Raw genomic sequence first — 24,487 nt, forward strand, 5'->3', positions numbered from 1 at the left:
GTCTGTTTCCATAGTGTGGTGGTTCCAGTACAATGCATAGCCACATGAAGCAAGCCGGCAAGTGTGTCTGTTTGTGTAGTGTAGTGGTTATCATGTGCACCTCACATGCAAAAGGTCCCTGGTTCGAAGCCAAGCAAATACAGCAAGTCGCTGGGCTTTTTCCCAGTATTTGCATTTCCTGACTCAGCTGACAGGCAAGCTGAGATAAAAGAGACTGTGTCTATCCCTCACCATCGTGAGGTACTACGCTTCTGGGGCATCTGTCACAGCTCACCAAGAGGAGTTGCGCCAGCTTACGTCAGTCAGTTGCTCACTGTTTGACCTTTGCATTGAAGCCTGAGCCTACCACATTCAAGCCAGCCAAGGAAGGAAGGTATGAGAGCGAAAATAGCTTTCCTGCCCTCACCAAGAACACACACCTTGAGCAAATAAGGTGCCAGACTTACAAGGCCCAATTGCCAACGGAGCATCACTTTTAGTGACGCCCCGGTGGCACTATGCACTGCGCGGTATTTACAAGATGGCGTTCAGCCACTTTTTGTGGCTTAACACTACCTTGTAAATACGGCACCTTAGCATTCAGCGCTTTCCCTGGAAGGGGCGTGCAATGGGTGTTGCTGTGAGTGTGCCACAGCAACCCCATAGCATTTTGATGCTGCTCCAGATTTAGGAGTTGTCGTAAATCTGCGTCATCGCCAAAATCCAACTCCATCCCAGGGGTATTGTTAGAGTGGCGCACTGAGGAGAAATGTTTTCATTTCTCCTCGTTTTTTCTCTTTCTATGTGTGCTGCATTCTGCAGCACACGTAGAAGTAAGAGCAAATCACCATTGAAGATTTTTCTTTTGGCCAGGAAGGTGTCCTTTCCTGCACAAAAACAATTTCCCCCTCAACGCAGTCATCCTTGTACCATGGTGCAAGAACGGCTGCGTTGGCGCTCAGCAGCTAATTTAGAGCTGGCGCAGGGGGAAGCACAGGGGTGCGCTGTATTCTACTAAATACGGCGCTTCCCTGCATTTTGAAAATGACGGAGCGTGGGGCTTGCAAATTTGGCACAGCGTTGCGCTCAGTCATTTTCTTGTAAATCTGGGACAAAATGTCTAAAGGATAGAGGCTTTTTATGTCATGTTCGATGACGACCATGCAAATGACTCTAGTCATACTGCAGAAGAGAGCACCATGTGGCGTTTCTTGCTTTGGGATGTAGCCTCCCACTCTCTGCCACCAACCCTCGCAGCAGGGTGGGAGCCGTAGCGCTTCTGTGCCCAGGCTCGTTGGTCTAGGGGTATGATTCTCGCTTCGGGTGCGAGACGTCCTGGGTTCAAATCCCGGATGAGCCCATTTTAGTGGAAAACAATCAAATCCTGCTCAAAATACACAACCCCTCAACATTTCTCATTCCACTCGAAGCATTGTTGCGCAAAACATATTTTTTGCCTCAGGCGAAAAATGGATTACAATGCCTTGGCTTCTTTCCTGCTTGCTCTCAGTGCGCCCTGTGTGATGATTTCACAGGCTTGCGTTCCTGGCATTTAGGCATCAGATATTTGTCTGTCTCTGCCCGCAGCTGTGACTTTTCAGGACGTCTGAGTGTATGCATGCTGGCTGACACCGCTGCAATTTTCACACTTACCCCTCGCATTCTGAGCAACTGCTGATCAAGTATAGAGGAAATCGGGCAAACATATGAGGGGAACTGTGCTCCTTCAGTCAAGCCAACAAGCTTGTTTCTGTAGTGTAGTGGTTATCACTTTTGCCTCACACGCAAAAGGTCCCCGGTTCGACACTGGGCAGCAGTAGCTTTTGTGTTTGCTCACTAAAACCTCAGTCTCTCTCAATGCACACTTAGACAGAAATGACCTTTAAAAACTTGTGACCTGTGTAAAATGTGCTTTACTATTGCAGGACGATAAAAAGTTATCTGCATCCCTCGGTGGTCGTGCATGTGCCTTGTTTCTTGTTCTGTTTTTTTTTTTTTTCTTGGCCATGTTATATTGTGGGGCCTTTAAAGCTGTGACTTTGATAGGAACATTGCAAGCGGCAGCATCAACAAGTGCAGACTGAAGAGTCAGACCTGCACAATGTTTTGGCTGTCAGGATGGCCGAGTGGTCTAAGGTGCCAGACTCAAGAGAGCTTGATCTTCAGTGAAACTGAGCCTTCTGGTCTCTTCATGGAGGCGTGGGTTCAAATCCCACTCCTAACAGGTGTGTTTTCTTCCATTAAATCTTGCTCTGCTTGCACAGCCAGCTCCTCACACCACTATCTTTGGAAGCTGCTGTGGCATGTGAGGAGAAATCCACCAACCCATCGGCTGGGCCCTCAATCAAAATTCTGTGTATTACTGGAAGGGGCATCTCAGGCACACCTTCTGTTAGAGCTGCACTTTATGACAGTAACTACCATGCTGGTTTCTACTTAAGCAGTTGATTCTATCGTTTGAAGTGAGTCTCTCCTGCCACCTTTTGGGCAAAGAAGACACTGCCCCTGCAACAACACAGGCAGACAAGCTCAAACTGGGTTTCTTGGTTAGGTGGGATGAGCATATTAGCAATGTTGCCTCCTCGTGACTTGCAATTTACATGAAGAAGACAGAGAGGCAGCTGGGAGTAGGCAGTACCCATGAACCCCTGAACACTGTCTTGCGACTTGCACACAATTCTGAAATGAGGCTGGGGAAAGGAGGTGATTTCCCCATCAAGGGCCATTCCGGGAAATCAGCCACCCGCGTCTCCCAGGTGAGTGTTTCAGGCCTATGAGCCACTACTATAAATCTCGCCTGATCGAACCTCATCGAGCGCTGAGCGAGCAATTGTGCTTGAATCCAAGAGGCATGCTTCTCTGGCTCAAGAGCTAGCAGGCCCTTCAGTGCTTCTGGTCTGGAAGTCTAAGGTGCAAGGGTCCAGGACTTGCAGAGGGTTACAACTACCAGAAAGGGTCTGCTTTTCACATCAGTGCCCTAGTTCAGCTCACTGGCACAGGGCATCTTGACTACCTCTTTCCTTGCTAGAGACAAACAAAAAATCCTTGACAGAAAACATCAATTGCTATGGCACGCTTAGAGAGAGAGCCTCCAAATGGCCCTGCTTTCCTTAAAGACGCTTCAGAAGATGTTTCAAATGCCTCTGCATCAGCACTCTAGTTGGTATAGGGTATGATTCTCGCTTCGGGTGTGAGAGGACCTTGGTTCAAATCCCAGACAAACCCTTACCTTTATAGGTTCAGTCTGTGTTTTAAACAGGAGTATTTCTGCTTTTCACTCTTGTAAGTTGTCATGTTGCAATGCAATACATGCTTTATACCTGCGTTGAGACGGTTCAGCATCATGAAGGTATGCGAGATTTCTTTGCAACTGCTTTTCTGTGCTGGAGCAGCAGTGCTCATAGGAACATTAAATGCACAGTGCTTCTCCATGGTAATTTCGGGTCCAGTTCTGAAATCACCTCTTGGAATGAAAGTGATGCCAGTTCCTTTCTTCCAAGGCAAGAGATCGTGTTCCGGAAGGCTCAGCTTTGAGCGTCATGAACATTAGCCCTCAGTCCTTGCATCCCAGTCCAATGCAGAGCCACATAAAGCAAGCAGGTGTGTCTGTTTCCATAGTGTGGTGGTTCCAGTACAATGCATAGCCACATGAAGCAAGCCAGCAAGTGTGTCTGTTTGTGTAGTGTAGAGGTTATCATGCGCACCTCACATGCAAAAGGTCCCTGGTTCGAAGCCAAGCAAATACAGCAAGTCGCTGGGCTTTTTCCCAGTATTTGCATTTCCTGACTCAGCTGACAGGCGAGCTGAGATAAAAGAGACTGTGCCTATCCCTCACCATCGTGAGGTACTACGCTCCTGGGGCATCTGTCACAGCTCACCAAGAGGAGTTGCGCCAGCTTACGTCAGTCAGTTGCTCACTGTTTGACCTTTGCATTGAAGCCTGAGCCTACCGCATTCAAGCCAGCCAAGGAAGGAAGGTATGAGAGCGAAAATAGCTTTCCTGCCCTCACCAAGAACACACACCTTGAGCAAATAAGGTGCCAGACTTACAAGGCCCAATTGCCAACGGAGCATCACTTTTAGTGACGCCCCGGTGGCACTATGCACTGCGCGGTATTTACAAGATGGCGTTCAGCCACTTTTTGTGGCTTAACACCACCTTGTAAATACGGCACCTTAGCATTCAGCGCTTTCCCTGGAAGGGGAGTGCAATGGGTGTTGCTGTGAGTGTGCCACAGCAACACCATAGCATTTTAATGCTGCTCCAGATTAAGGAGTTGTCGTAAATCTGCGTCAGCGCCAAAATCCAACGCCATCCCAGGGGTATCGTTAGAGTGGCGCACTGAGGAGAAATGTTTTCATTTCTCCTCGTTTTTTCTCTTTCTATGTGTGCTGCAGAATGCAGCACACATAGAAGTAAGAGCAAATCACCATTGAAGATTTTTCTTTTGGCCAGGAAGGTGTCCCTTCCTGCACAAAAACAATTTCCCCCTCAACGCAGTCATCCTTGTACCATGGTGCAAGAACGGCTGCGTTGGCGCTCAGCAGCTAATTTAAAGCTTGCGCAGGGGGAAGCACAGGGGTGCGCTGTATTCTACTAAATACGGCGCTTCCCTGCATTTTTAAAATGACGGAGCGTGGGGCTTGCAAATTTGGCACAGCATTGCGCTCAGTCATTTTCTTGTAAATCTGGGACAAAATGTCTAAAGGATAGAGGCTTTTTATGTCATGTTCGATGACGACCATGCAAATGACTCTAGTCATACTGCAGAAGAGAGCACCATGTGGCGTTTCTTGCTTTGGGATGTAGTCTCACACTCTCGGCCACCAACCCTCGGAGCAGGGTGGGAGCTGTAGCGTTTCTGTCCCCAGGCTCGTTGGTCTAGGGGTATGATTCTCGCTTCGGGTGCGAGAGGTCCTGGGTTCAAATCCCAGACGAGCCCATTTTAGCGGAAAACAATCAAATCCTGCTCAAAATACACAACCCCTCAACATTTCTCATTCCACTCCAAGCATTGTTGCGCAAAACATATTTTTTGCCTCAGGCGAAAAATGGATTACAATGCCTTGGCTTCCTCCCTGCTTGCTCTCAGTGCGCCCTGTGTGATGATTTCACAGGCTTGCGTTCCTGGCATTTAGGCATCAGATATTTGTCTATCTCTGCCCGCAGCTGTGACTTTTCAGGACGTCTGAGTGTATGCATGCTGGCTGACACCGCTGCAATTTTCACACTTACCCCTCGCATTCTGAGCAACTGCTGATCAAGTATAGAGGAAATCGGGCAAACATATGAGAGGAACTGTGCTCCTTCAGTCAAGCCAGCAAGCTTGTTTCTGTAGTGTAGTGGTTATCACATTTGCCTCACACGCAAAAGGTCCCCGGTTCGACACTGGGCAGCAGTAGCTTTTGTGTTTGCTCACTAAAACCTCAGTCTCTCTCAATGCACACTTAGACAGAAATGACCTTTAAAAACTTGTGACCTGTGTAAAATGTGCTTTACTATTGCAGGACGATAAAAAGTTATCTGCATCCCTCGGTGGTCGTGCATGTGCCTTGTTTCTTGTTCTGTTTTTTTTTTTTTTCTTGCCCATGTTATATTGTGGGGCCTTTAAAGCTGTGACTTTGATAGGAACATTGCAAGCGGCAGCATCAACAAGTGCAGACTGAAGAGTCAGACCTGTACAATGTTTTGGCTGTCAGGATGGCCGAGTGGTCTAAGGTGCCAGACTGAGGAGAGCTTGATCTTCAGTGAAGCTGAGCCTTCTGGTCTCTTCATGGAGGTGTGGGTTCAAATCCCACTCCTAACAGGTGTGTTTTCTTCCCTTAAATCTTGCTCTGCTTGCACAGCCAGCTCCTCACACCACTATCTTTGGAAGCTGCTGTGGCATGTGAGGAGAAATCCACCAACCCATCGGCTGGGCCCTCAATCAAAATTTTGTGTATTACTGGAAGGGGCATCTCAGGCACACCTTCTGTTAGAGCTGCACTTTATGACAGTAACTACCATGCTGGTTTCTACTTAAGCAGTTGATTCTATCGTTTGAAGTGAGTCTCTCCTGCCACCTTTTGGGCAAAGAAGACACTGCCCCTGCAACAACACAAGCAGACAAGCTCAAACTGGGTTTCTTGGTTAGGTGGGCGGAGCATATTGGCAATGGTGCCTCCTCGTGACTTGCAATTTACATGAAGAAGACAGAGAGGCAGCTGGGAGTAGGCAGTACCCATGAACCCCTGAACACTGTCTTGCGACTTGCACACAATTCTGAAATGAGGCGGGGGAAAGGATGTGATTTCCCCATCAAGGCCATTCCGGGAAATCAGCCACCCCGCGTCTCCCAAGTGAGTGTTTCAGGCCTATGAGCCACTACTATAAATCTCGCCTGATCGAGCGCTGAGCGAGCAAGTGTGCTTGAATCCAAGAGGCATGCTCCTCTGGCTCAAGAGCTAGCAGGCCCTTCAGTGCTTCTGGTCTGAAAGTCTAAGTTGCAAGGGTCCAGGACTTGCAGAGGGTTACAACTACCAGAAAGGGTCTGCTTTTCACATCAGTGCCCTAGTTCAGCTCACTGGCACAGGGCATCTTGACTACCTCTTTCCTTGCTAGAGACAAACAAAAAATCCTTGACAGAAAACATCAATTGCTATGGCACGCTTAGAGAGAGAGCCTCCGAATGGCCCTGCTTTTCTGAAAGACGCTTCAGAAGATGTTTCAAATGCCTCTGCAGCAGCAGTCTAGTTGGTATAGGGGTATGATTCTCGCTTCGGGTGTGAGAGGACCTTGGTTCAAATCCCAGACAAACCCTTACCTTTATAGGTTTAGTCTGTGTTTTAAACAGGAGTATTTCTGCTTTTCACTCTTGTAAGATGTCATGTTGCAATGCAATACATGCTTTATACCTGCGTTGAGACGGTTCAGCATCATGAAGGTATGCGAGATTTCTTTGCAACTGCTTTTCTGTGCTGGAGCAGCAGTGCTCATAGGAACATTAAATGCACAGTGCTTCTCCATGGTAATTTCAGGTCCAGTTCTGAAATCACCTCTTGGAATGAAAGTGATGCCAGTTCCTTTCTTCCAAGGCAAGAGATCGTGTTCCGGAAGGCTCAGCTTTGAGCGTCATGAACATTAGCCCTCAGTCCTTGCATCCCAGTCCAATGCAGAGCCACATAAAGCAAGCAGGTGTGTCTGTTTCCATAGTGTGGTGGTTCCAGTACAATGCATAGCCACATGAAGCAAGCCGGCAAGTGTGTCTGTTTGTGTAGTGTAGTGGTTATCATGCGCACCTCACATGCAAAAGGTCCCTGGTTCCAAGCCAAGCAAATACAGCAAGTCGCTGGGCTTTCTCCCAGTATTTGCATTTCCTGACTCAGCTGACAGGCAAGCTGAGATAAAAGAGACTGTGTCTATCCCTCACCATTGTGAAGTACTATGCTCCTGGAGCATCTGTCACAGCTCACCAAGAGGAGTTGCGCCAGCTTACGTCAGTCAGTTGCTCACTGTTTGACCTTTGCATTGAAGCCTGAGCCTACCGCATTCAAGCCAGCCAAGGAAGGAAGGTATGAGAGCGAAAATAGCTTTCCTGCCCTCACCAAGAACACACATCTTGAGCAAATAAGGTGCCAGACTTACAAGGCCCAATCGCCAACGGAGCATCACTTTTAGTGACGCCCCGGTGGCACTATGCACTGCGCGGTATTTACAAGATGGCGTTCAGCCACTTTTTGTGGCTTAACACCACCTTGTAAATACGGCACCTTAGCATTCAGCGCTTTCCCTGGAAGGGGCGTGCAATGGGTGTTGCTGTGAGTGTGCCACAGCAACACCATAGCATTTTCTTTTTTTTTTTTTTTTTTTTTTTAGGATTGAAGTAATTGCTTTTTTTTCTTTTTTTTTTTTAAGTTTCAAAAGTTTTATTAAGAATATATAAGGCGGTACATACAGCATATAAACAAACTGTTTAGCTTTCAAAACATTGTTTTTGTTCGTTTACCACAATTATTTCCATTGTAAGCATATATACATGTACTGTCAGGTAAGTAAAAATTCCCAGTTGCATAGTTGAGTTGTGTACCCTTATTTTGAAGAAGAGTGGAAAGCAGGAGGGGGGGGTGGTAAGGGGAGGGGGAGAGAGGATAGGGTTGTGTAGGAGGGGTTGGTCTTGGTATAGGGGAGAGACAAAATAGTCATATGAAATGGGGAGGGGGAGATAAGGGAAAGAAAGAGGGAGAAAGAGGAAGGGTAATCACGGGGGAGTGTAGAATGAAGAGACTCGAGGTAGGCAGGGGGTCTTTGTATCCTGAGACTAGCTTGTTCAGGCCTAAGAGTAGATCGTTCTGTACTTCTCCGTCTGTAGCAAGTTATTATCTAGGGGTAGATGATATGTATGATAGATATGGTAAGGTCGGTTAGAGAGTGTCTACGTCTTATATGAGTTGATTTCTCAGTCCTTGTTTGTGTTAGGAAGCGACTTGTATTTCTATGTTGGGTAGTTCAGGGTCTCGGGCATGTGACAAAATTAGAGGCCTGTGGATTGATAGAGAGAGAGAAAAAAGAGAGAGAGAAGAGAGGATAGCGTAGCTGGGGAGAGAGAGAGGGGGCAGTAGAAGATTAAATGTGTTTCCGGAGTCTAGGATTCTCAGAGGGTGATTGGTAATTAATATTCCCTAATCATTGATCATTGAACATTGATCATCCGTTGGTCATCCACCAGCCGCTTCATGGTCTCTTCAAGAATGGGCGCCAGACCTCCTCAAATTGTTCTGCTTGGTGCTGTAGGTTATAAATCACTCGTTCATGGGTAGCCGTTTGATACATGGCCGTCATCCATTCCATGGGTGTGGGGGCAATGCTAGATCTCCAGTGCCGGAGTATGCATATTTTGGCCGTGGCTAGCGCCGTGTGGATTAATCGTTTATGTGCCCGCGATAGGGAGGGATACGGGCGAATGTCATGTAGGATGATAAATGCAGGTGGGGTCGGTTTTGGTATCTGTATGAAGTCCGATAAGGCGAGGCGTACCACGTCCCATAGTGACTGTACCATGGGGCAGTGGCATAAAATATGAAGTTGATCGCAATATGGCTCTGTGCATCTCCAACAGTTCGCGTGAGGTATCAGCCCTGCCCTGAAGAGTTTAACGGGGGTCCAGTACCATCCCTGAAGGATTTTAAATAGGCAAAATTTCAGGCGTGCTTCACGTACGCCCCTGTCAAGGGCTTCTAGTATGTCTGGCCATTCTTCGTCCGTGTAGGTTATCTCTAGTATGTCCTGCCACTTTAAGCGTAGTCGTTCAAGTAAAGGCTGAGAGTAAAGGTGGTTAGTTAATTCGGCATAGAGGCCAGCCAAGACGCCTTTTTGTCGGCCCCATTTCTGAAGATAGGTGACGATGGGTGAGGTTTTGAGCAGCCACGGGGGGGTTCCTAATGTTCTCCGCATACAGTGTTTGAGCTGTAGATATCGCCACTCCTGGTTACTTTGGATACTGAATTCTTCCTGGAGGGAGGCGAATGTGCGGAAGCTATCTCCATCTATTATGTGAGATATATTGTGGATACCTGCCTCGGACCATTGGGGCCATCTGAGAATAGTCCCTCCTATTTTAATGCTTTTATTCCCTGCTATGGGAGCCTGAGTATGCAGGGAGGGGTGTACTCCTAGTAGTCGATGGGCTCTGCACCACGCTGTGTTTGTAGCCTTGAGGATGGGGTTAGTTAAGGGAACGTGGTCGGCGTATGTTCCTCCCATCTCCGTATACTGTCCATATAGGAGTTTCTCTGTGATCACCCATTGCGGTGGATCGGCTATATCCGGAAGCGTATATATTAGCTGTGAGAGTTGTAGGGCCAGAGAGTATTGTTCTACCGAGGGTAGTCCTAATCCTCCGTAGAGCCGTCGTGCCAGTATTATTGCAGGTTTCAGTCTTGGGCGTGAGGAGCCCCAGACGAAGGCCCTTATGGATGCGTCTATTAATCGGAGTGAGGAAAGAGGTATCTGTAGGGGAAGCATGCCTAACACGTATGTGAAGCGTGGTAAGGTGACCATTCTGACCGCCTGTGTCCTGCCCCACATGGACAGGCCTAGTAGGGACCATTTGGCAAAGTCTTGTTTCATTTTAGATATAAGGGGGTCTATGTTGTCCCTGACCATATATTCTAGACCTCTGTTAATAAACGTTCCTAAATATTTAAGGCGGGTCGGGGTCCATTTGAATTGAAGGCCATGTATCGCTGCCCTCGTCGTTATGCGGGATAATGGGAGTGCCTCACTTTTATCCCAGTTTACCCGATATCCGGATAGGGATGCAAAGTCTTCTATAGTGGAAAGTAATGCTGGGAGCAAGGTTTCTAGATCGGACATTGTTAACAGAATGTCGTCTGCGTAGAGATATATTTTGGTTATGCCCCCGGTGATATGGATCCCTTTTATTTGGTGAGAATTTCGTATGGTGGCAGCTAGGGGTTCCATGGCCAATAAAAATAGAAGTGGTGACAAAGGGCATCCATGGCGTGTGCCCCTTCCGATAGGGAATGGGTCTGACATGATGCCCCCACAGTTAACCTGTGCTGTGGGGTGGTCATATAATAAACGTACTTTAGAGATAAATTGTTCCCCCAGGCCAAAATGCTTCATGGTTGTGAATAGGTAGGGCCACTCAATGCGGTCGAATGCTTTCTCCGCGTCTAGGGACAGGGCTAGGGCTTCGTCAGGTAATTGTATGGATTCTAACAGTGTATGGCAAAGAGTTCGCATATGATTTCTGGAGGTACGGCCTGGTACAAATCCAACTTGGGTATTGTGAATCAATGATGGTATCACCTTGCGGAGCCGCGCTGCTAGAACACTGGCTAGGAGTTTGACATCCCCATTCAAAAGGGAGATAGGACGGTAACTGCCGCAAAGAAGGGGGTCTCTCCCTGGCTTAGGCAAGATGACAATCGTGGCTTTATTGGATAGAGCGCCCAGGGAGCCTTCTTGACATGCTTCCGTCAGTGCTTCATGTACTGCGGTTATTGCCTCCTCCCCAGTCCATTTATACAATTCCGCAGGGAATCCGTCCTCTCCTGGTGATTTATGGTAGGGGAGGCTTGTTATAACTTGGGTTATCTCTTCTTTGCTTATGTTACCGTCCAAGAGGGCCCTGCCTGCCTCAGACAGACGGGGTAGATTGGCCGCGGCAAGAAATGTCTCCATTTGTGTTTGATTTGTTGTTGTTTCAGGAGTGTACAAATGTCGGTAGTACTTGGCGAACTCGTTTACAATGTCTTGTGGGCGAGTTAGCACTGCTCCTGAAGAAGATGTTATGGCCGCAATGGCAGAGGCTGCCTCTCTTTGTCGGAGCTGCGCCGCTAGGAGGCGACCTGCTTTTTCCCCTTGTTCGTAATGGCTGCCTCGCAATTTTTGCAGTGCGTATTCCGCCTGAGATGTATAGAGTTCATTGTGTGCCATGCGGGCCTGTTCTAAGGCGTGTCGCAGCCTAGGGGATGGTTGGGCGGTATATTGTTTAGTGAGGTCCTGTATCGTGGTCTCTAAGGTGGTTTGGCGGGCTATTCTGTCTTTGTTGGCCAGTGCTGCATCTCGCATCATATTCCCTCTTAGGGTTGCTTTTGCTGCCGCCCTTAGGATCCTTTTTGAGGATACAGTGCCTGAATTCTCGGCCATGTATGTGGTTACATGAGCTTTTAATTGTTCCTTCCCTTGTGGAGAGCGATATCTGTGTACAGCCAGTCGCCATGGTTTACGACCAGAGAAGGAGAGTCCCACCTGGATCCGGATTAGTATTGGGGAGTGATCTGAGAGCCCGCTGTCTAGGATACAGGTGTCTTGTATATGAGGGATTACAGTGTGTGATACTAAGAAATAATCCAGACGCGATTGGGTGCCATGGACGGTGGATAAGAAAGTATATTCTTTATCTTTCGGGTGTTGTATTCTCCAGCAGTCCACCAGACCGACGTCAGTGGTCAGGTCTGTCAGAAGCGCTCTGTCGTGATTGTTACATACATCGACAGGGCCTGTCCTATCCATTATGGCGTCTTGGACGAGATTCCAGTCTCCCCCAATTATGTATCGAGTAGTTCCGATTTCTGTCAGGAGGCGATTTAGCTGTAGAAGGAATGGGCGTTTTGGGCCGGTTGGTGCGTAAACGGATCCCACGCATAAAACAGTGTCCCCTAGTTTTAATTTAGCAAATATATACCTTCCTTCCGTATCATTCCAGGTTTTAATGATAGTGACCGGGAGGGATTTACGCACTAGTATCGCCACTCCACATTTGCGGGGTCCGTTACTTCCAGATTCCTGACTCGTTGGACGGCAGCTGAAGGCAACCCTCCCTAACCAATCCCGTTTAAGTTTACTGGATTCCAGAGTGTCAAGGTGAGTCTCTTGAATCAGAGCTATATCTGTTTTTTTGGATTGAAGATAGGACAGTATCTTTTTCCGCTTAACATAGCTCGTCATGCCGTGTACATTCCAAGAGAGTATGCGTAATGGTCGCGTCGCTTGAGGGTGGGGCTTCGACATATTGGCTAATTGTGAGTAAGTAAGTAAGCACCCTCGATCCAGGGTTGGTGTTGGTGGGGGGGGGAGGGAGGGTGGGAGATATTGACTTAGTAGTTAGAGTGGGAGTTGTGTTTCGATATGATACGGTGTTTTATTTTATTTTGTTTTATACGGGGGTTAGTAGCTGGTGGAGGCCAAGGGAATCCTCTGGAGAAGAAAGAGAAGAGAGAGGAGAGGGTGAAGGAAGAGAGGTAATGTAAGTAGGACGAGAGCCAGATGGAGGGGAAATATGAGGGAAAAAGAAGGCAAGGAGAAATGAGAGGGAGAAGAAAAGATGGAGAAGGGGGGGAAGGGATGGATGCGTGTGCTGAAGTTGAGATTGAGAGTATAGCAAGAGAGCGTGCAATTTGGGGGAAGAAGTGGAGAAGGGTAGGGATGAGGGAGGTTAGGAGTCCAACCTCCTTCGTTCGTTAGGTCTGTAAACGGCGGGACCGATTTCTCTCGGAGCTCTCCTGCCGTCGGGCGGTCTCGATCGGGGGGGGCGAAGGGGGGAAACAGCAGACAGCCAGTCATCGATATGTCGGTGATAAGGAGGGGTGGGGGGGGGCACACAGCAGTGCTTATGTTTATGTATCGGGAAGTGGGTCTGTTCATCGGTGGTTAGTGGCTAGTGTATTAGTTATATAACTAAAGTGTATATTGGCAGAAGTAATGATCGGTTAATAACTATAGTACCTGAGCGGCGCTGGAGAGGAGGAAGGGGGGTGTCGGGTGTTGATGGGGTATGGTGTTTAGGATGTTGTGCCTAGTACTTGATGTTGTATGATATCGTAGGGTGTTTAGGAGTTCATAAGATAGGGTCGTAAATTAAAGTAGGGACTGGGCAGACAGAAAGACCGAGACCGGCTGGCGAGGGGAGGGGGGGGCAGGGCAGAGGAGGGGGGGGAGAGAGCTCAAACAGAGTATTATAGTTCTCGCGTATGCATGGGTTCATAAAGATACCAATATACAGTATAATATAATACTTCCTGAGCATTTCTTTTCAACTATAACACTGCCTCGTCTCGTCTCGCCTTACAACTGTTCAATGACATATTAGGTTGATCGACATAACATATCCTGGCATCTTATCACATTATCATGTTAGGAGCCATTATGCCAAACGTCTCTCTATTAATCGTAGGATAGGTAATGAGTGTAGCTGAGCCCCGGGTTACGCGAGGATAGTGCGTTTCTCATCCTATTACTAGCTCCTTGCCGTGTATTATTACATCATAATACTGACCTACTAAGGTCTTACTTGGTATGTGCCAACATCATAGTTGTTCTGTTGTTGATGATAATTTAAGATAGTAATAATGATTAGGATGGGGGTAGGTACGAACATCTGGGGAAAAGAATAGCTAATAGTTTATAATTTACATTGTGATGTTATAATGTGGTGTGGAGTGGCAGTGTAGAATGTCATAATATTTCGCTTTGTTATGCGTTATTATGTTGTATTATGTCCTCGTGTTCTATTTTTTTTTTTTTTTCCCCAGTTTCTTATTGTAGAATAAGGTAAAGTCAAGTAGTGGGAGCTTTGATATGTTTCAGGTTATATCGTATTGTGTGTCCCTGTATTGGAATTAATTTATCTTTGCGTGGTCTAGTCCCATCCCTTGGGGTGATAATGGGGGCTAAACGGTTCTAATGTCGGCGCTGGTCGAGTGTGGTGTGTATTAAGAAAGTTTCACATACTTTGTTGTTTACTACCATGAGATACTTTGTAGTGTGTGGAATGTAAGGTAAGTTCCATGATAGTTAATTAGTGTTTATTTTTTGTTATCTGTTTAATGCCCCTGTTACCTTGTTACCTTGTTATAGGGTTATAGGGTCGGGACCGGGCCCTTATTCAACATACAGTGAGTTGGTGGGGTCTGATCCCTGTTCTAGTAATCATCATCTGTTGTGTACTGAGGGCAAATAACGATTTACTGGTAGTTTCCATTATAGGGTCTCGGCTCTAGTCATAAAGAGCATAGATTTTTCATGTATCTGGTTTTAACATTGATACTAGCAGTCTTAGACAATTACAATAGTAATACACATATGATCTGGAAAGGTACTCATCCTTCCGCGGAGTCTATAGTTGTTATTTTCGACTCTCTGGCGATAGTCCCATAAGTCGTCTTGTCGCGTTACCTTCTCAAGAAGACCCAGTTGTAGGCTTTAAAGGAGAGCGGGATTTGTCTCTTTCCGATAATTGGGTGTGGGTTACTACTGCGTGTAAAATCTGACCCCTGTCATCATATGATCTAGATAGTCTCTCCATGTCTCTACCTCTATGACTGGCTCCTGTGTCGTGTAGAGCCGTCTTCACCTTTTCTATTCCCGAGTGGGGGGTTTCGGCCCTATCACTGCCTCCTACAATGTCATGCTCACTGTCTGTGTTGTAAGAGTCCATAGGCTGGGATTGGAAAGAGTCAAGGAAGAGTCTCAATTCGTCGGGGTTATAAAAGTCCTTAGATACTCCATTTTTTGTAACCCACATTCTTGCAGGGTCAAAGAGACCGTATTTCATCTCTAGTTTGCGAAGCCGGGGTCGTAGGGCTAGGAAAGCCTTTCTACGTTCGTTGGTTTCATTGGAGTAATCGGCGGTTATTCGGATCTCGTGCTGGTCTATTCGGAAAGGGCGTGGTTGCGTGCTACTTGGAGTATTTGTCGGGTTTGATTATGCCGCAGCAAGCATGCGATGATTGGGCGGGGCCTTGAGGAGTTGTCAGAGCGTTTTGGGCCCATCCTGTGTGCCCGTTGGAATTCTACCGGCGGGTCAAAGTCCAATGAAATCATTTTAGGAAGAGTGGAGGTCAGAAAAGTCTGCATATTCGAGCCTTCTTCGTTTTCCGGGAGCCCAAGTATGCGGATATTGTCTCTCCGGCTCCTGTCCTCCATGTCCGTTAGTTTGCTCCTAAGGTAGATGAAGTCTTGTTCTCGCACCTGAGACGTGTTGATCTGCGTCTCTAGTGATCCCATGCGTTGTTCTAGCCCTGTCACTCTAGATTGAAAGCCGGCAATGTCAGATCGCATGGATTTGGTTTCTAGTGTCAATGAAGTTATAGAGGCGTCCATCCCCTCTATGCGGCGGCTGACGGTGGTGATCTCTTGTAGTATCCTGTCCATAGTCGTGGATTGATCTTTATCAGGAATCGTGGTGGACTCGTTTAAAGGTGGCGATGTTTGAGGGTTTATCTTCGTGGGGGTTAGGCGTTTGTGTTGTAGCGCTTCTGAGAATAATAGTTGTCGTGCAGGCTTGCTGACAGGTTTATGGTTCGGTTTGTTGCCGGGCATCGCCTCAATTGTCTACAGAGTCTGACCACGTGGGACCCGAGATTCCCTCCGTAGATTCCGATAAGGATATAGATGTTCGGTGGCTTACACTGGTGTCAGTCCACTCCCTTCTCCTCTATCTCTGTTCTCTTGGCTCCCTCTGGCTCTCCTCATCTCCGGTGCCCCCCCAGTCGCTCACCCCTCTCGTCCCCTCGCCTCCACGTGCCTCCCGTCGTGCCCCTCTGCCCTCCTCAGTATTAGTTGTCTGGAGGGGGGGGGGAGAAAGTTTATTATCTCAGCGGGAGGGTTTTTATTGTCCCTCTGTGATGGAAAAGAGGGGAGAGGTCGTGCCTCTGCCTCCGGCGATGCCGTTCTTATTTTGAAGAGATTCGATCCTACCTCTCTTTGGGTTTCTCTCCCGGCTGTCGAAGGGGCCGCACCCCTTTGCTGCGTCTTCCCGTCTCCCTGTGGGGGGGGGGAAGGTCCACGGGTGTTTGTTGGCGTTGTAGGGAGATGGATGCGGGTCGTCACGGCTCCCGCAGTCCCTGCGGCCTGTTCAGCTTGCTCCTTGCCGCTACGGGCACGCCGTCCGCGGTCTTCCGAAGACGCGACTCCGCCCCTTTCTCCAGGCCTTATCGGCCTGGGGCGAGTCGCGAGTTTCCTGCCTTGCGTCCCGCTCCTACGGGGTCCCCGGACATGGTTCCGTGTCGCCGCTGTTGTAGGGGTGGAGGGGCACCGAACCCGGTGTGTTGTCCGGCTGTCTTCTCGCCCCCGTCGCCCCTCCGGGACCGCCTCGGCGCGGAGCTCTCGCTCTAAGCGGCCATCTTGTTTCGTGGCCCGGCCACGCCCCCAACACCATAGCATTTTAATGCTGCTCCAGATTTAGGAGTTGTCGTAAATCTGCGTCAGCGCCAAAATCCAACGCCATCCCAGAGGTATCGTTAGAGTGGCGCACTGAGGAGAAATGTTTTCATTTCTCCTCATTTTTTCTCTTTCAATGTGTGCTGCATTCTGCAGCACACATAGAAGTAAGAGCAAATTCCCATTGAAGATTTTTCTTTTGGCCAGGAAGGTGTCCCTTCCTGCACAAAAACAATTTCCCCCTCAACGCAGTCATCCTTGTACCATGGTGCAAGAACGGCTGCGTTGGCGCTCAGCAGCTAATTTAGAGCTGGCGGAGGGGGAAGCACAGGGGTGCGCTGTATTCTACTAAATACGGCGCTTCCCTGCATTTTAAAAATGACGGAGCGTGGGGCTTGCAAATTTGGCACAGCGCCGCGCTCAGTCATTTTCTTGTAAATCTGGGACAAAATGTCTAAAGGATAGAGGCTTTTTATGTCATGTTCGATGACGACCATGCAAATGACTCTAGTCATACTGCAGAAGAGAGCACCATGTGGCGTTTCTTGCTTTGGGATGTAGTCTCCCACTCTCTGCCACCAACCCTCGGAGCAGGGTGGGAGCCGTAGTGCTTCTGTGCCCAGGCTCGTTGGTCTAGGGGTATGATTCTCGCTTCGGGTGCGAGAGGTCCCGGGTTCAAATCCCGGACGAGCCCATTTTAGCGGAAGACAATCAAATCCTGCTCAAAATACACAACCCCTCAACATTTCTCATTCCACTCGAAGCATTGTTGCGCAAAACATATTTTTTGCCTCAGGCGAAAAATGGATTACAATGCCTTGGCTTCCTTCCTGCTTGCTCTCAGTGCGCCCTGTGTGATGATTTCACAGGCTTGCGTTCCTGGCATTTAGGCATCAGATATTTGTCTGTCTCTGCCCGCAGCTGTGACTTTTCAGGACGTCTGAGTGTATGCATGCTGGCTGACACCGCTGCAATTTTCACACTTACCCCTCGCATTCTGAGCAACTGCTGATCAAGTATAGAGGAAATCGGGCAAACATATGAGGGGAACTGTGCTCCTTCAGTCAAGCCAGCAAGCTTGTTTCTGTAGTGTAGTGGTTATCACATTTGCCTCACACGCAAAAGGTCCCCGATTCGACACTGGGCAGCAGTAGCTTTTGTGTTTGCTCACTAAAACCTCAGTCTCTCTCAATGCACAGTGAGACAGAAATGACCTTTAAAAACTTGTGACCTGTGTAAAATGTGCTTTACTATTGCAGGACGATAAAAAGTTATCTGCATCCCTCGGTGGTCGTGCATGTGCCTTGTTTCTTGTTCTGTTTTTTTTTTTTTTCTTGGCCATGTTATATTGTGGGGCCTTTAAAGCTGTGACTTTGATAGGAACATTGCAAGCGGCAGCATCAACAAGTGCAGACTGAAGAGTCAGACCTGCACAATGTTTTGGCTGTCAGGATGGCCGAGTGGTCTAAGGTGCCAGACTCAAGAGAGCTTGATCTTCAGTGAAGCTGAGCCTTCTGGTATCTTCATGGAGGCGTGGGTTCAAATCCCACTCCTAACAGGTGTGTTTTCTTACCTTAAATCTTGCTCTGCTTGCACAGCCAGCTCCTCACACCACTATCTTTGGAAGCTGCTGTGGCATGTGAGGAGAAATCCACCAACCCATCGGCTGGGCCCTCAATCAAAATTCTGTGTATTACTGGAAGGGGCATCTCAGGCACACCTTCTGTTAGAGCTGCACTTTATGACAGTAACTACCATGCTGGTTTCTACTTAAGCAGTTGATTCTATCGTTTGAAGTGAGTCTCTCCTGCCACCTTTTGGGCAAAGAAGACACTGCCCCTGCAACAACACAGGCAGACAAGCTCAAACTGGGTTTCTTGGTTAGGTGGGCTTAGCATATTGGCAATGGTGCCTCCTCGTGACTTGCAATTTACATGAAGAAGACAGAGAGGCAGCTGGGAGTAGGCAGTACCCATGAACCCCTGAACACTGTCTTGCGACTTGCACACAATTCTGAAATGAGGCGGGGGAAAGGAGGTGATTTCCCCATCAAGGGCCATTCCGGGAAATCAGCCACCCCGCGTCTCCCAGGTGAGTGTTTCAGGCCTATGAGCCACTACTATCAATCTCACCTGATCGAGCCTGATCGAGCGCTGAGTGAGCAAGTGTGCTTGAATCCAAGAGGCATGCTTCTCTGGCTCAAGAGCTAGCAGGCCCTTCAGTGCTTCTGGTCTGGAAGTCTAAGGTGCAAGGGTCCAGGACTTGCAGAGGGTTACAACTACCAGAAAGGGTCTGCTTTTCACATCAGTGCCCTAGTTCAGCTCACTGGCACAGGGCATCTTGACTACCTCTTTCCTTGCTAGAGACAAACAAAAAATCCTTGACAGAAAACATCAATTGCTATGGCACGCTTAGAGAGAGAGCCTCCAAATGGCCCTGATTTCCTGAAAGACGCTTCAGAAGATGTTTCAAATGCCTCTGCAGCAGCAGTCTAGTTGGTGTAGGGGTATGATTCTCGCTTCGGGTGTGAGAGGACCTTGGTTCAAATCCCAGACAAACCCTTACCTTTATAGGTTCAGTCTGTGTTTTAAACAGGAGTATTTCTGCTTTTCACTCTTGTAAGATGTCATGTTGCAATGCAATACATGCTTTATACCTGCGTTGAGACGGTTCAGCATCATGAAGGTATGCAAGATTTCTTTGCAACTGCTTTTCTGTGCTGGAGCAGCAGTGCTCATAGGAACATTAAACGCACAGTGCTTCTCCATGGTAATTTCGGGTCCAGTTCTGAAATCACCTCTTGGAATGAAAGTGATGCCAGTTCCTTTCTTCCAAGCAAGAGATCGTGTTCCGGAAGGCTCACCTTTGAGCGTCATGAACATTGGCCCTCAGTCCTTGCATCCCAGTCCAATGCAGAGCCACATAAAGCAAGCAGGTGTGTCTGTTTCCATAGTGTGGTGGTTCCAGTACAATGCATAGCAACATGAAGCAAACCGGCAAGTGTGTCTGTTTGTGTAGTGTAGTGGTTATCATGCGCACCTCACATGCAAAAGGTCCCTGGTTCGAAGCCAAGCAAAAACAGCAAGTCGCTGGGCTTTTTCCCAGTATTTGCATTTCCTGACTCAGCTGACAGGCAAGCTGAGATAAAAGAGACTGTGTCTATCCCTCACCATCGTGAGGTACTACGCTCCTGGGGCATCTGTCACATCTCACCAAGAGGAGTTGGGCCAGCTTACGTCAGTCAGTTGCTCACTGTTTGACCTTTGCATTGAAGCCTGAGCCTACCGCATTCAAGCCAGCCAAGGAGGGAAGGTATGAGAGCGAAAATAGCTTTCCTGCCCTCACCAAGAACACACACCTTGAGCAAATAAGGTGCCAGACTTACAAGGCCCAATCGCCAACGGAGCATCACTTTTAGTGACGCCCCGGTGGCACTATGCACTGCGTGGTATTTACAAGATGGCGTTCAGCCACTTTTTGTGGCTTAACACCACCTTGTAAATACGGCACCTTAGCATTCAGCACTTTCCCTGGAAGGGGCGTGCAATGGGTGTTGCTGTGAGTGTGCCACAGCAACACCATAGCATTTTGATGCTGCTCCAGATTTAGGAGTTGTCGTAAATCTGCGTCAGCGCCAAAATCCAACGCCATCCCAGGGGTATCGTTAGAGTGGCGCACTGAGGAGAAATGTTTTCATTTCTCCTCGTTTTTTCTCTTTGTATGTGTGCTGCATTCTGCAGCACACATAGAAGTAAGAGCAAATCACCATTGAAGATTTTTCATTTGGCCAGGAAGGTGTCCCTTCCTGCACAAAAACAATTTCCCCCTCAACGAAGTCATCCTTGTACCATGGTGCAAGAACGGCTGCGTTGGCGCTCAGCAGCTAATTTAGAGCTGGTGCGGGGGAAGCACAGGGGTGCGCTGTATTCTACTAAATACGGCGCTTCCCTGCATTTTGAAAATGACGGAGCGTGGGGCTTGCAAATTTGGCACAGCGTCGCGCTCAGTGATTTTCTTGTAAATCTGGGACAACATGTCTAAAGGATAGAGGCTTTTTATGTCATGTTCGATGACGACCATGCAAATGACTCTAGTCATACTGCAGAAGAGAGCACCATGTGGCGTTTCTTACTTTGGGATGTAGTCTCCCACTCTCTGCCACCAACCCTCGGAGCAGGGTGGGAGCCGTAGCTCTTCTGTGCCCAGGCTCGTTGGTCTAGGGGTATGATTCTCGCTTCGGGTGCGAGAGGTCCCGGGTTCAAATCCCGGACAAGCCCATTTTAGCGGAAAACAATCAAATCCTGCTCAAAATACACAACCCCTCAACATTTCTCATTCCACTAGAAGCATTGTTGCGCAAAACATATTTTTTGCCTCAGGCGAAAAATGGATTACAATGCCTTGGCTTCCTTCCTGCTTGCTCTCAGTGCGCCCTGTGTGATGATTTCACAGGCTTGCGTTCCTGGCATTTAGGCATCAGATATTTGTCTGTCTCTGCCCGCAGCTGTGACTTTTCAGGACGTCTGAGTGTATGCATGCTGGCTGACACCGCTGCAATTTTCACACTTACCCCTCGCATTCTGAGCAACTGCTGATCAAGTATAGAGGAAATCGGGCAAACATATGAGGGGAACTGTGCTCCTTCAGTCAAGCCAGCAAGCTTGTTTCTATAGTGTAGTGGTTATCACATTTGCCTCACACGCAAAAGGTTCCCGGTTCGACACTGGGCAGCAGTAGCTTTTGTGTTTGCTCACTAAAACCTCAGTCTCTCTCAATGCACACTTAGACAGAAATGACCTTTAAAAACTTGTGACCTGTGTAAAATGTGCTTTACTATTGCAGGACGATAAAAAGTTATCTGCATCCCTCGGTGGTCGTGCATGTGCCTTGTTTCTTGTTCTGTTTTTTTTTTTTTTCTTGGCCATGTTATATTGTGGGGCCTTTAAAGCTGTGACTTTGATAGGAACATTGCAAGCGGCAGCATCAACAAGTGCAGACTGAAGAGTCAGACCTGCACAATGTTTTGGCTGTCAGGATGGCCGAGTGGTCTAAGGTGCCAGACTCAAGAGAGCTTGATCTTCAGTGAAGCTGAGCCTTCTGGTCTCTTCATGGAGGCGTGGGTTCAAATCCCACTCCTAACAGGCGTGTTTTCTTACCTTAAATCTTGCTCTGCTTGCACAGCCAGCTCCTCACACCACTATCTTTGGAAGCTGCTGTGGCATGTGAGGAGAAATCCACCAACCCATCCGTTGGGCCCTCAATCAAAATTCTGTGTATTACTGGAAGGGGCATCTCAGGCACACCTTCTGTTAGAGCTGCACTTTATGACAGTAACTACCATGCTGGTTTCTACTTAAGCAGTTGATTCTATCGTTTGAAGTGAGACTCTCCTGCCACCTTTTGGGCAAAGAAGACACTGCCCTTGCAACAACATAGGCAGACAAGCTCAAACTGGGTTTCTTGGTTAGGTGGGCGGAGCATATTGGCAATGGTGCCTCCTCGTGACTTGCAATTTACATGAAGAAGACAGAGAGGCAGCTGGGATTAGGCAGTACCCATGAACCCCTGAACACTGTCTTGCGACTTGCACACAATTCTGAAATGAGGCGGGGGAAAGGAGGTGATTTCCCCATCAAGGGCCTTTCCGGGAAATCAGCCACCCCGCGTCTCCCAGGTGAGTGTTTCAGGCCTATGAGCCACTACTATAAATCTCGCCTGATCGAGCGCTGAGTGAGCAAGTGTGCTTGAATCCAAGAGGCATGCTTCTCTGGCTCAAGAGCTAGCAGGCCCTTCAGTGCTTCTGGTCTGGAAGTCTAAGGTGCAAGGGTCCAGGACTTGCAGAGGGTTACAACTACCAGAAAGGGTCTGCTTTTCACATCAGTGCTCTAGTTCAGCTCACTGGCACAGGGCATCTTGACTACCTCTTTCCTTGCTAGAGACAAACAAAAAATCCTTGACAGAAAACATCAATTGCTATGGCACGCTTATAGAGAGAGCCTCCAAATGGCCCTGCTTTCCTGAAAGACGCTTCAGAAGATGTTTCAAATGCCTCTGCAGCAGCAGTCTAGTTGGTGTAAGTGTATGATTTTCGCTTCGGGTGTGAGAGGACCTTGGTTCAATCCCAGACAAACCCTTACCTTTATAGGTTCAGTCTGTGTTTTAAACAGGAGTATTTCTGCTTTTCACTCTTGTAAGATGTCATGTTACAATGCAATACATGCTTTATACCTGCGTTGAGACGGTTCAGCATCATGAAGGTATGCGAGATTTCTTTGCAACTGCTTTTCTGTGCTGGAGCAGCAGTGCTCATAGGAACATTAAATGCACAGTGCTTCTCCATGGTAATTTCGGGTCCAGTTCTGAAATCACCTCTTGGAATGAAAGTGATGCCAGTTCCTTTCTTCCAAGGCAAGAGATCGTGTTCCGGAAGGCTCAGCTTTGAGCGTCATGAACATTGGCCCTCAGTCCTTGCATCCCAGTCCAATGCAGAGCCACATAAAGCAAGCAGGTGTGTCTGTTTCCATAGTGTGGTGGTTCCAGTACAATGCATAGCCACATGAAGCAAACCGGCAAGTGTGTCTGTTTGTGTAGTGTAGTGGTTATCATGCGCACCTCACATGCAAAAGGTCCCTGGTTCGAAGCCAAGCAAGTCGCTGGGCTTTTTCCCAGTATTTGCATTTCCTGACTCAGCTGACAGGCAAGCTGAGATAAAAGAGACTGTGTCTATCCCTCACCATCGTGAGGTACTATGCTCCTCGGGCATCTGTCACAACTCACCAAGAGGAGTTGCGCCAGCTTACGTCAGTCAGTTGCTCACTGTTTGACCTTTGCATTGAAGCCTGAGCCTACCGCATTCAAGCCAGCCAAGGAAGGAAGGTATGAGAGCGAAAATAGCTTTCCTGCCCTCACCAAGAACACACACCTTGAGCAAATAAGGTGCCAGACTTACAAGGCCCAATCGCCAACGGAGCATCACTTTTAGTGACGCCCCGGTGGCACTATGCACTGCGCGGTATTTACAAGATGGCGTTCAGCCACTTTTTGTGGCTTAACACCACCTTGTAAATACGGCACCTTAGCATTCAGCGCTTTCTCTGGAAGGGGCGTGCAATGGGTGTTGCTGTGAGTGTGCCACAGCAACACCATAGCATTTTAATGCTGCTCCAGATTTAGGAGTTGTCGTAAACCTGCGTCAGCGCCAAAATCCAACGCCATCCCAGGGGTATCGTTAGAGTGGCGCACTGAGGAGAAATGTTTTCATTTCTCCTCGTTTTTTCTCTTTCTATGTGTGCTGCATTCTGCAGCACACATAGAAGTAAGAGCAAATCACCATTGAAGATTTTTCTTTTGGCCAGGAAGGTTTCCCTTCCTGCACAAAAACAATTTCCCCCTCAACGCAGTCATCCTTGTACCATGGTGCAAGAACGGCTGCGTTGGCGCTCAGCAGCTAATTTAGAGCTGGCGCAGGGGGAAGCACAGGGGTGCGCTGTATTCTACTAAATACGGCGCTTCCCTGCATTTTGAAAATGATGGAGCGTGGGGCTTGCAAATTTGGCACAGCGTCACGCTCAGTCATTTTCTTGTAAATCTGGGACAAAATGTCTAAAGGATAAAGGCTTTTTATGTCATGTTCGATGACGACCATGCAAATGACTCTAGTCATACTGCAGAAGAGAGCACCATGTGGCGTTTCTTGCTTTGGGATGTAGTCTCCCACTCTCTGCCACCAACCCTCGGAGCAGTGTGGGAGCTGTAGCGCTTCTGTGCCCAGGCTCGTTGGTCTAGGGGTATGATTCTCGCTTCGGGTGCGAGAGGTCCCGGGTTCAAATCCCGGACGAGCCC

General features: G+C 48.2%; 6 non-coding genes across 6 annotated transcripts; all 6 read left to right on the forward strand.

Annotated features, from left to right (window-relative positions):
• The first annotated feature begins 1,267 nt into the window (after positions 1-1,267).
• TRNAP-CGG (transfer RNA proline (anticodon CGG)) lies at positions 1,268-1,339 on the forward strand. The gene has a single exon. It is a non-coding gene; the product is annotated as a tRNA-Pro (tRNA).
• A 3,511-nt stretch (positions 1,340-4,850) lies between these two features.
• TRNAP-CGG (transfer RNA proline (anticodon CGG)) lies at positions 4,851-4,922 on the forward strand. The gene has a single exon. It is a non-coding gene; the product is annotated as a tRNA-Pro (tRNA).
• Positions 4,923-5,674: 752 nt separating this feature from the next.
• TRNAL-GAG (transfer RNA leucine (anticodon GAG)) lies at positions 5,675-5,786 on the forward strand. The gene is made up of 2 exons: positions 5,675-5,712; positions 5,741-5,786. It is a non-coding gene; the product is annotated as a tRNA-Leu (tRNA).
• An 11,481-nt stretch (positions 5,787-17,267) lies between these two features.
• TRNAP-CGG (transfer RNA proline (anticodon CGG)) lies at positions 17,268-17,339 on the forward strand. The gene has a single exon. It is a non-coding gene; the product is annotated as a tRNA-Pro (tRNA).
• A 3,511-nt stretch (positions 17,340-20,850) lies between these two features.
• Positions 20,851-20,922, forward strand: TRNAP-CGG (transfer RNA proline (anticodon CGG)). The gene has a single exon. It is a non-coding gene; the product is annotated as a tRNA-Pro (tRNA).
• Positions 20,923-24,415: 3,493 nt separating this feature from the next.
• TRNAP-CGG (transfer RNA proline (anticodon CGG)) lies at positions 24,416-24,487 on the forward strand. Its single transcript has one exon. It is a non-coding gene; the product is annotated as a tRNA-Pro (tRNA).

The sequence above is a fragment of the Pleurodeles waltl genome, unplaced genomic scaffold (assembly GCF_031143425.1).
Source record: "Pleurodeles waltl isolate 20211129_DDA unplaced genomic scaffold, aPleWal1.hap1.20221129 scaffold_91, whole genome shotgun sequence".
In the NCBI taxonomy this organism is placed as follows: domain Eukaryota; kingdom Metazoa; phylum Chordata; class Amphibia; order Caudata; family Salamandridae; genus Pleurodeles; species Pleurodeles waltl.